Source organism: Hordeum vulgare, chromosome 3H, assembly GCF_904849725.1.
Source record: "Hordeum vulgare subsp. vulgare chromosome 3H, MorexV3_pseudomolecules_assembly, whole genome shotgun sequence".
NCBI classification, from domain to species: Eukaryota; Viridiplantae; Streptophyta; class Magnoliopsida; order Poales; family Poaceae; genus Hordeum; species Hordeum vulgare.
In genome coordinates, this window is record NC_058520.1 from 504471343 (window position 1) to 504481873 (window position 10531).

A 10531-nucleotide genomic window follows, 5' to 3' on the forward strand; every position below is an offset into this window, starting at 1 on the left:
TGTGCACTTGTTGGGTCTTTTTTCTGTGCACTTGCACTTGTGGAAGTATTCTTTTGTGCACTTGTAAAATTATTTTGATGTGCACTTGTTAGGCCTTGAACCTTGATGTGTAGAGGAGTCGTGGATGATGTATTGTATGTCATGTGATGTGCTACTGAAATAAAATATACATTTTATTTACAATCTTTTATTTTGTTGTACTTGTTTTTTAATGGGCCTATCCTGAGATATGCGTTCTTTTGGCAAAATAATGCATTAACCCAAACAAATCAGACATTTTTAATAGTAAAATAGGTATTGGGCCAGGCCCATGTAGGCTAAATTGCTGGACAGGGCTGTGAAATTGATAATGATTCTATTTGGTCACTAGCAATGCCACGTCAGCTTGGCTACGTCAGATCCTACGTGGCTGACACAAATGGGTAGTGACCAAACCAAAATTTTGGTCAATAGAGATCTACGACCAAAATTTTAGAAAGGTCATGTTTGTTCATTCTTGACGGCCAACTGTTGACCTAGTAAATTTGGTCAAAAAAGGTCAATAAACGTCAACAATGACGAATCAACGACCAATATTGGTAGTCATAATTGACCTTATTTCTTGTAGTGAAGTAATATGGATATATCAAAAATTGAAGTGCACATTTCATTTCGTCATGGAGGTGAAGTATTGGGAGACCGGCTCAACATCAAAAGGATTATTTTATCCCTAATAATTCGATATAGTCAATTGGAGTTCAGTTGTTTGACGGGGCACTACTGATAACCCACAAGTATAGGGGATCAATTGTAGCCTTTCTCGATAAGTAAGAGTGTCGAACCCAACGAAGAGCTAAAGGTAGGACAAATATTCCCTCAAGTTCTATCGACCACCGATACAACTCTACGCACACTTTACGTTCGCTTTACCTAGAACAAGTATGAAACTAGAAATACTTTGTAGGAGTGATAGGATAGGCTTGCAAGAAAGTAAAGAACACGTAAATAAAACTAAAGGCTGGTTAGATAAAGAAACAAATACGAGTGTCCAACGAGTGTGGAAAAGTGGTGGTAGGAGTTGTGGAATTGTCCCTAAGCAATTGACTACGTTAGTAGATCGACAGAAAGTATTATGTGGGAGAGGCCTCTGCTAGCATGTCATCCCTTACTTGGAATTCTATGCACTTATGATTGGAACTATTAGCAAGCATCCGCAACTACTAACGTTCATTAAGGTAAAACCCAACCATAGCAATAAGATATATTGCCCCCCTTCAATCCCATATGCATCAATTTCTATGCTAGGTCTGAAGCTTCTGTCACTCTATCCTGCCAATACATAGTCCTATCAACATACAACTAACCCTATGGTGTGATCCACGCGCGCGATCATATGCTGGGCACCAAAGGACAACAACGTAACCACAAGCAAATTAAACCAATCATAGCAATTCATCAATCACCGATAGGACAACGATAATCTACTCAGACATCATAGGATAGCAACACATCATTGGATAATAATATGTAGCATAAAGCACCATGTTCAAGTAGAGGGTACAGCGGGTTGCGAGAGAGTGAACCGTTGAATATAGATGGGGGAAGATGATGGATATGTTGGTGAAGATGACGGAGGTGTTGGTGTAGATCGCCGTCACACGATGATGTCCCGGCCGGCGTTCCGGCGTCGTCGGGAGAGAGGGGGAGAGAGCCCCCTCCTTCTTCTTCTTCCTTGACCTCATCACTAGATGGGAGAAGGGTTTCCCCTCTGGTCCAAGGTCTCCATGGCGGCGGAGGGGCGAGAGCCCCTCCGAGATTGGATCTCTCTCTCTCTGTGTCCTTCTGTTTCTGCTCTCCCAGATTCCGCGTTTCACCGTTTCTTAAATTCCTGGAGATACGTAACTCCGATTGGGCTGAAATTTCAACACGATTTTCTTCCGGATATTATCTTTCTTGCGGCGAATGAAAGGCACCAACCACCTTAAGGAGTAGCCACAAGCCTACCTGCCGCGGGCCCACCCCCTAGCCGCGGCGACAGGGCTTGTGGGCACTCCGTGCATCGCCTCGCATTGATTCTTCTTCCCAAAAATCATAAATATTCCAAAAAAATTCACCGTATGTTTTTATTACGTTTGGACTTCGTTTGGTATGGATATTCTGCGAAACAAAAAACATGCAACGAACAGGAACTGACACTGGGCACTGGATCAATATGTTAGTCCCAAAAATAGTATAAAAAGTTGCCAAAAGTATATGAAAGTTGTAGAATATTGGCATGAAATAATCAAAAATTATAGATACGACGGAGACGTATCAGCATCCCCAAGCTTAATTCCTGCTCGTCCTCGAGTAGGTAAATGATAAAAAAGATAATTTGTGATGTGGAATGCTACCTAGCATAATCTTGATCATATAATCTAATCATGGCATGAATACTAAAACACGAGTGATTGGAAGCAATAGTCTATCATTTGACATAAAGACAATAATATTTCAAGCATACTAACAAAGCAATCACGTCTTCTCAAAATATCATGGCCAAAGAAAGTTATCCCTACAAAATCATATAGTCTGGCTATGCTCCATCTTCCCCACACAACGTACTTAAATCATGCACAACCTGGGTTTAGCCAAGCAATTGTTTCATACTTTAGTGTTCTAAAACTTTTTCAACTTTCACGCAATACATGAGCGTGAGCCATGGACATAACACTATAGGTGGAATATAATATGATGGTAGTGGAGAAGACAAAAAAAAGGAGGAGATAGTCTCACATCAACTAGGCGTATCAACGAGCTATGGAGATGCCCATCAATAGATATCAATGTGAGTGAGCAGGGATTGCCACGCAACGGATGCACTAGAGCTTATAAGTGTATGAAAGCTCACAAAAGAAACTAGTGGGTGTGCACCCAACTTGCTTGCTCACGAAGACCTAGGACAATTTTGAGGAAGCCCATCATTGGAATATACAAGCCAAGTTATATAATGAAAATTTTCCACTAGTATATGGAAGTGACAACATAGGAGACTCTCTGTCATGAAGATCATAGTGCTATTTGAAGCACAAGTGTGGAAAGAGGATAGTACCAATTGTCCCTTCTCTCTTTTCTCTCATTTTTTTGTGGGTTCTTTGGCCTCTTTTTTTTGGTGGGCATCTTTGGCCTCTTTTTTGTAAATGGGCTTCGCGGCCTCTTTTATCTCCTCACATGGGACAATGCTCTATTAATAATGATCATCACACTTACAACTCAATACTTAGAGCAATGATGACTCTATATGAAATGCCTTCGGTAGTGTACGGTGACAATGATCTAGCATAGCAATGACATCAAAAAACGGACAAGCCATGGAAACATCATGCTAGCTATCTTATGATCATGCAATGGCAATATGGAAGTGGTGGCACATGTCATGAGATGGAACGGTGGTAGTTGCATGGCAATATATTTCGGAATGGCTATGAAAATGCCATAATAGGTGGGTATGGTGGCTGTTTTGAGGGAGGCTATATGGTGGGTGTAATGCACCAGCGAAAGTTGCGCGGTACTAGAGAGGCTAGCAATGGTGGAAGGGTGAGAGTGCGTATAATCCATGGACTCAACATTAGTCATAAAAAACTCACATACTTATTACAAAAGTCTATTAGTCATCGAAACAAGGTACTACACGCATGCTCCTAGGGAAAAGGTTGGTAGGAGTTAACCATCGCGCGATCCCGACCTCCACACAAAGGATGACAATCAATAAACAAATCATGCTCCGACTTCATCACATAACGGTTCACCATACGTGCATGCTACGGGAATCAAAAACCTTAACATAAGTATTTCTAAAAATACACAATTACTCACTAGCATGACTCTAATATCACATATTCATGTCGCAAAACTGTTGCAAGGAATCAAACATATCATATTCAGTGATCTACAAGTTTTATGTAGGATTTTATGACTAACCATGTAAATGACCAACTCCTGTTAACTCTCTAAATAGGTATTAATTCTTTCTACAAAATATATGCCCCGCTCTAACAAATATAAGTGAAGCAAAAGAGCATTCCACAAATGGCGGTTTTCTATGTGTAGGGAAACATGCAATCCAAACTTCAAAAGATATAAGTGAAGCACAAGAAGCATTCTATAAAGCCAACCAAGGACTATCTCATACCAGCATGGTGCATAAAAGAAAAATGAAAAATAAACACAAAAGACGCTCCAAGCATTTGCACATATCATGTGACGAATTAAAATATAGCTCCGAGTAAAATTACCGATAGATTGTAGACGAAAGAGGGGATGCCTTCCGGGGCATCCCCAAGCTTAGACGCTTGAGTCTTCCTTGAATATTACCTTGGGGCGCCTCGGGAATCCCCAAGCTTAGGCTCTTGCCTCTCCTTATTCCTTCATCCATCGTGCTCTCACCCAAAACTTGAAAACTTCAATCACACAAAACTCAATAAAACTTCGTGAGATCCGTTAGTATAATAAAATAAATCACCACTTCAAGTACTGTTGTGAACTCATTCTAAATTCATATTAGCATTATATATACTGTAATACAACTTCACCATGGTTCATACCCACCGACACTACCCATAGATTCATCAAAATAAGAGAATAATGCATAGAAAACAGAATGTGTCAAAACAGAACAGTCTGTAAAAATCTGTATATTCGTATACTTCTGATATCTCAAAAAATCTTAAAAATTACGAACGTCTGGAAAATTTGCATATCAATCAGCAGAAAAAAGAATCAACTCAAAAGCTCTTCCAGAATAAAAATGAAAATTAATTTCATGAGCAGAAAGTTCCTGTCGTTTCTCAGCGTGATCAAACAACTATCACCCAAACTAATCGTAAAGCCTTTGCTTGGCACATTATTTTTAAAAACACAAAGGAATTTTACAAGGGGATAATTATTTTTGTGAGAAACTTCCATGAAAAATTCTACATTGTTTCCATGAGCATGGACACAAGTGTTCAAGGTCGACCCTCACTTCCACAATGCATCACCTTTCAATCACTTCTCTTTTTGAAAAAGTTTTAAGTTTCCCTCTATTTTTTTTGTTTTAAAACTAAATAAAAGCACTCAACAGAAATAAATGACTCTCTAAAACTTCCGGGTTGTCTCCCGGGCAGCGCTTTCTTTAAAGCCATTAAGCTAGGCATAAAGTGCTCAAGTAATGGATCCACCCGGATCCCAAGGTATATCAAAGCCAATTTTAATTAGCAATGATTTGAAATTTAGTAGTGAGCACAAGGTAACATATATCATGCAATAACGAAGTCTAACTCTCTTCCTATGCATTGGCATGTCATAAAAGAACAATTCATGCACATCAAGTAAAGGCCAATACATAGCATAAGCAGCTTCTTGCAATTTTATCGTATTGGAAACATAGAGAGGTGGAGATGTAGTTCCTCTCTCATAATAATTGCAAGTAGGAGCAGCAAGCACATGCATATTATATTCATCAAAATCATGATGTGTAACATAAGGAACTATAGCTAGCTCATCTTCGTAAGCATCATTCATATTGGCATCATGGCCACAAGCATAGCAAGCATTAAGTTCATCAAAAAGGAATATTTCAAACGAATCCAAGGGATCATAGCATTCATCCTTCGGTAAGAACGAAGGGAAATTAAATAATGTATGAGTAGAAGAGTTACTCTCATTAGAAGGTGGACACGGGTAGTGTCGGGGATATACCCCAGAGTGTAACCCGGCTTGGAGTATAACCCGCCAAAGGACTTGGCGACTCATCGGCGACTCAGCAGTGACCTGGCGGGCAACTCATACTTGTCCTCACAGGCGACTTAGATAAATGACGAAGGCCCAAGGCCTGGCGTATACCCTGGCAGAAGGCGGCTCATAGAGAGGCCAGGAGGGCCGGCTCACAAGAGAAGGCCCAAGAAGAGGAGACACTCCCTCACAAAGGAAACAAGACCCGGATTAGGATTCAAGAGAGACTAGTCCTATTCCTACTCCTAGTAGGACTCTACATGTAAACCTACCCCTTCCACCTATATAAGGAGGGGTAAGGCGCCCCAAGAGGGACAAGATTCATAACTTAGGTCTAGACAAGAAAAATCATGAGATAGACAGATTAGACACACACGAGATTAGAGGTGTCGAGTCTGCACCCTTGTAATCAAGATCATCATGCTCATCAATGAAACACAAGCATGACGTAGGTTTTTACCTCCATCAGAGGGGCCGAACCTGGATAAACTCGCGTCTCTCGATTTCGACCAACCCCTTCAAGCCGCCACATGGTTGCGATGGCCTCACACCTAAGTTCTCTCATAAGAACATTTGCCGTGACAAAACCACGACAGTTGGCGCCCACCATGGGGCCGATCGTACGGTGGTATTGTGTTTTTGGAGGGATCTCTTTTGGGGATCGAAAAGCTCGCAACGCGCGGGATGAAGAAAAGCCAGCACAAAAGGATCTACATCGTCTCCTTGTTCGTCAGCCGAGTTTGAGGAGGATGAGAATTCCAACAGTTTTTTCTTCGCCGCAGTCTCGCGACCTGGCACATTGGAGATCATTTGTTTTCAGCGGTCGCAATCTATCAAGATCAACAGAAAATTCGTCGCCGCTGCGCCTCCCTACGAAGACAGATGCCCGTTTATCAAATCGCTGGGTCATCACCCATCAATAGCACGAACGTTCACGTGTGATTTTTAGGGATCGATGTACAATCTGGGACAGAGCCGGGAAACTCATTATTTTATGATCAGAATCACGGTTGATTTTGGAGTTGACAGTAAAAGGTTTGAGCTCAAGAGAAATCGGCGTTGCGCCAGGAGCGTCACCGTTATCGCAAGTCGAGCTATCCAAGGACAGCCTATAGGCGTTCGAACACCAGATCGAGCCAGAGCCTGCACATGTTGCGTTTTTTATTCTCAGTAAACAAAACCGAAGGAACGTGCACATCAATTGTGACCAAGGTGATTTGTACTGGCAAAGGATCACAGCAGGCTACAGCCAATACCCACGATTCGTGCTGCACTATATCATACACCACCAGCGGATCAACCTTGGAGGCCGGACCTATACCCGTGATGGATTCAACTAGACAAGAAAAAAGTGATATTAGGTGGAGAGCAACATCACGTGGATAAACTACCAAATCAAAGAAGAGAAGACCACAACCTGAAGATGGACTCGGAGTTGGATTCACCCGGTCTCCAATGGAGACAGACTCGGTCTCCTGCCGACGTGATTCCGCCTCGAGCCGGCTCGCCTCCGCCGTGTCTCTTGCTGCAGCTCCACCTTGCCGTGTTCGCCACACTGCGCCACAGCAGGCTCGACCGCCGCCACGCCTCTCCACACCTCAAGTCGCCTCGAGTCGTTTCTACGCGCTCGCCCGCTCACTCGCTCCAGTGTGGCCACGTGCCCGCGCACCGGCTCTGCCTGTTTGCCGCCTACGCATCGCCATTGCTGCGCCTCACTCCGGACGGTGTTTTCGGTTTTCGCTCCGTCACTCTGCGTTTGAGCCGCCTCGGCTCCGCTTCCGTGGCAACAGCCCCGCCGCATCTTGAGCCATCACTGCGCCCCGGGCGGCTCTACCTCGCACCGCCGAGCCGACCTCCCGCTGTTGTGCTGCGCGACGTCCGATGCTCTGCGCTAGCGCTGCCTCGCCTCTGCAGTGCCTTGCTTTGTCCCGCCGCACGCCTCCACAGACGCAGCCTCATCTCAAGGTCAAGGCGGCCTCGCCTTGCCATGGCCGGTCTGACATGATGGAGGGAGCCGGTCACAATTTCCAGGAGATTGACGCTAACGCGAACTCGGTTTTTCCCCGCGGGCTCATTACATCGCCTCCGTCTGTCCACGCCACCTGAATGCAGTCTCATCAATGGAACTGTTGTTCTGCTGTCCACTGGAACGAATATGAGGTTATATTTTTTTGAGAGTTTTTCCTCATGCAAATTTAATAGAGCAATTTTACTCTGGACTCGTACTATACTGTGTACGCAGGTCAGTCAGCTCATGGTTATTATGAATGGTCACCACTATCAAAAGAGCGCTGCCGAAAATCTATGGAGGGTCGCATTGTTAGAATATACGATGTTGTGGTATAAACCTGACAGTAGATATGTAGGGTACGAATGAGATGGACAGAGTCCTAGCTACGGCGAGGTTGTATGAGTTCAGGCCCATCTGCGGTGAAGGTAACAGCCCTACGTCTCAGTGCTTTCGGAGCTTGTTGTCGAGTGGAATATGGAATACAATGGTTTGCTCACCCCTTTACCAGTGGGGGAGGGTGGCTTATATAGAGTGCGTTGCCCTCCACAACGGTTCTGATTCAAGGGTGGAGTAGTGGCGATTGAATGTGTACGTTACAGGTAACAGACGACTTAAATGCTAATAAATGCACCTGGAAACGTACGACCGTTTCCCTCCAGGGGGGTTACGGTGTACCGAGTGGTATCTAGTCGGTCAGCTAGATACGATCCGAATGTTAGTCTCCGACTGGATTATCGAGGACCTGTTACCGACTGAATGATGAAGATTCCTTAATTCAGTCGGAACTGACTAAGGCCCTTGTCCTTTGGGAGGGGTAGTCATTGGGTAGGACCTACAGGGCAGGCCTATGACCCTACCCTAGGACTATAACCCCATCATTAGTCCCCGAATGGATTGGGGTTGGAACGACGAAGCGACGTTTGAAGTTGGACCCGACTGGAACAGACTCGACTTGGGCGTTGCTTGCCTCGGTCCATTTTGACTTTTCTGATCGACGATCCGAGTGGAAGTACTCGCGAAACAGACTGTCGGGAGCCGAGTGCTTCGGCGGCATCTTCTGACGCGACCGGTCAACTGACAGCGTCGGATTTTCCGGGATCCTCAAATTTCGGTTTCCGCGCGCTCAGCGGGGATGACGCTAGCGCGCTCGAGTAGCGCCTGACGCCTCGATTCTCGCGCCTTCAACCTCTCCACTAATATCGCCGCGGTGGGTCGGGGGGATAAGGTTTCGGGGCCACTTGCCAGCGACCCAGTCGGAACCCTATATAAATCTCGGCGGCGAGGCTTCTCCGTTACGATTGCCGAATCCCTTGCTCTCGCCTGCTCCGCTCTCCTCGCCACCTCCAGCGCTCCTATACTCCTCCCTTCCCCTTCCTCCCGAGGGCTCGCAGCCGCCGCCATGACCAAGGGCCAGACCAGCAAGATGGAGGTGAGGAAGAAGAAGGGGAAGACGGCGGCGCCTGCTCAGCAGCGGCAGCGGCCGCTGCCGGCGGGATGGATCCAAGACGACTTCCTCCCCTCCACGGTGACGGAGGGGGATCTGCTGCAGCTGGTGGAGCACGGGATGATTGTGCACAAGTCCTGGAGGCTGCCGGTGGAGGACGAGGTCGAGCCAGCGCCTCGGGAGGGGGAGCGCGTCCTGCTGCTCAGCCACGTCTACCGAGGTTTTTCTTTGCCCCCACACCCTTTCTTTAAGGGCATCATGAACCACTTCGGGTCCCAACTCCACCATTTTCCTCCGAATGCCATCGCCCATCTTTCTGCCTTCGTAGCTTTATGCGAGTGTTTCATCGGCTGCCCTCCCCATTGGGGTTTGTTCAAGCACATCTTTTCCGCCAGATCCCAAACCATCAAACGACTTAGCCAGTCGGATGATAAGACGCATCTCCTTCAGCTCTGCGGGGGTTTAGGGTTCCAGAAAAAGAGTCAGAGTAGCTATCCTGCTCTTCAGTTAAGCGAATCGGTCAGGAACTGGTAGTCGACATGGTTCTACTGCCAGGATATCGCCTGTCCGAACGCGTCGACTGGGCTGCCTCCTTTTAGTTTAGATCGGCCCGCCCCACCTAAGCAACTCGCGCTCTCGAAGGCGGAGAAGAACGACATCCAACCCTTGGTTGAGGCACTCGTGGACGTCGTCAGGAGGGGGGTCACCGGCATAGACTTGCTGGAGGTCTTTCTTGGTTGACGGATCCAGCCTCTGCAGGCTCGCGACCATGCCATGTGGCATTACATAGGCCCCGAGGACTCCACTCGGACCAACGTGGTGGCCGTGACTGAGGCGAGGGTGACCTCGTGGGTGCTCCAAATCACGGCCCCCTGCGAGAATCCCAAAGGATCTCGGCGAGTGAGGCCTTACAGCGCGGATCATCCTCCACCGAATCAGGTGAGCGACACTGCCGAGTGCACTGAACTGTCTCAATTCTTGTCGTTTGTCTATATCTCTGTGTGATGTCTGATGTTGCCGACTGAAATTTATGCAGGAGTGGACCAACTGGTTCTCCCCCGTCTCGAACGGGAATCCGGCGGAGGAAGAGGAGGAAGGCAGCCAAGGGGGCAGCGTGGAGAGCGCCGAATACGTCTCCGACAGCGGGGAATCGGAGGAGGAGACCAGCGAGGAGGAGGAAGAAGATGAAGAGCAAGACTCGCCACCTCCGAACCCAGAGCATCGGACCAAGCGCCGACACGAGCCCGCCGTTCCCTCGGCTCCTCCCGCCTATTCGAGTGCTCCGCCTGCTGCTTCGGCGGTCCCGAGTGTTCGAAGCACTAAGAGGACCATGGACGCCGCCGCTG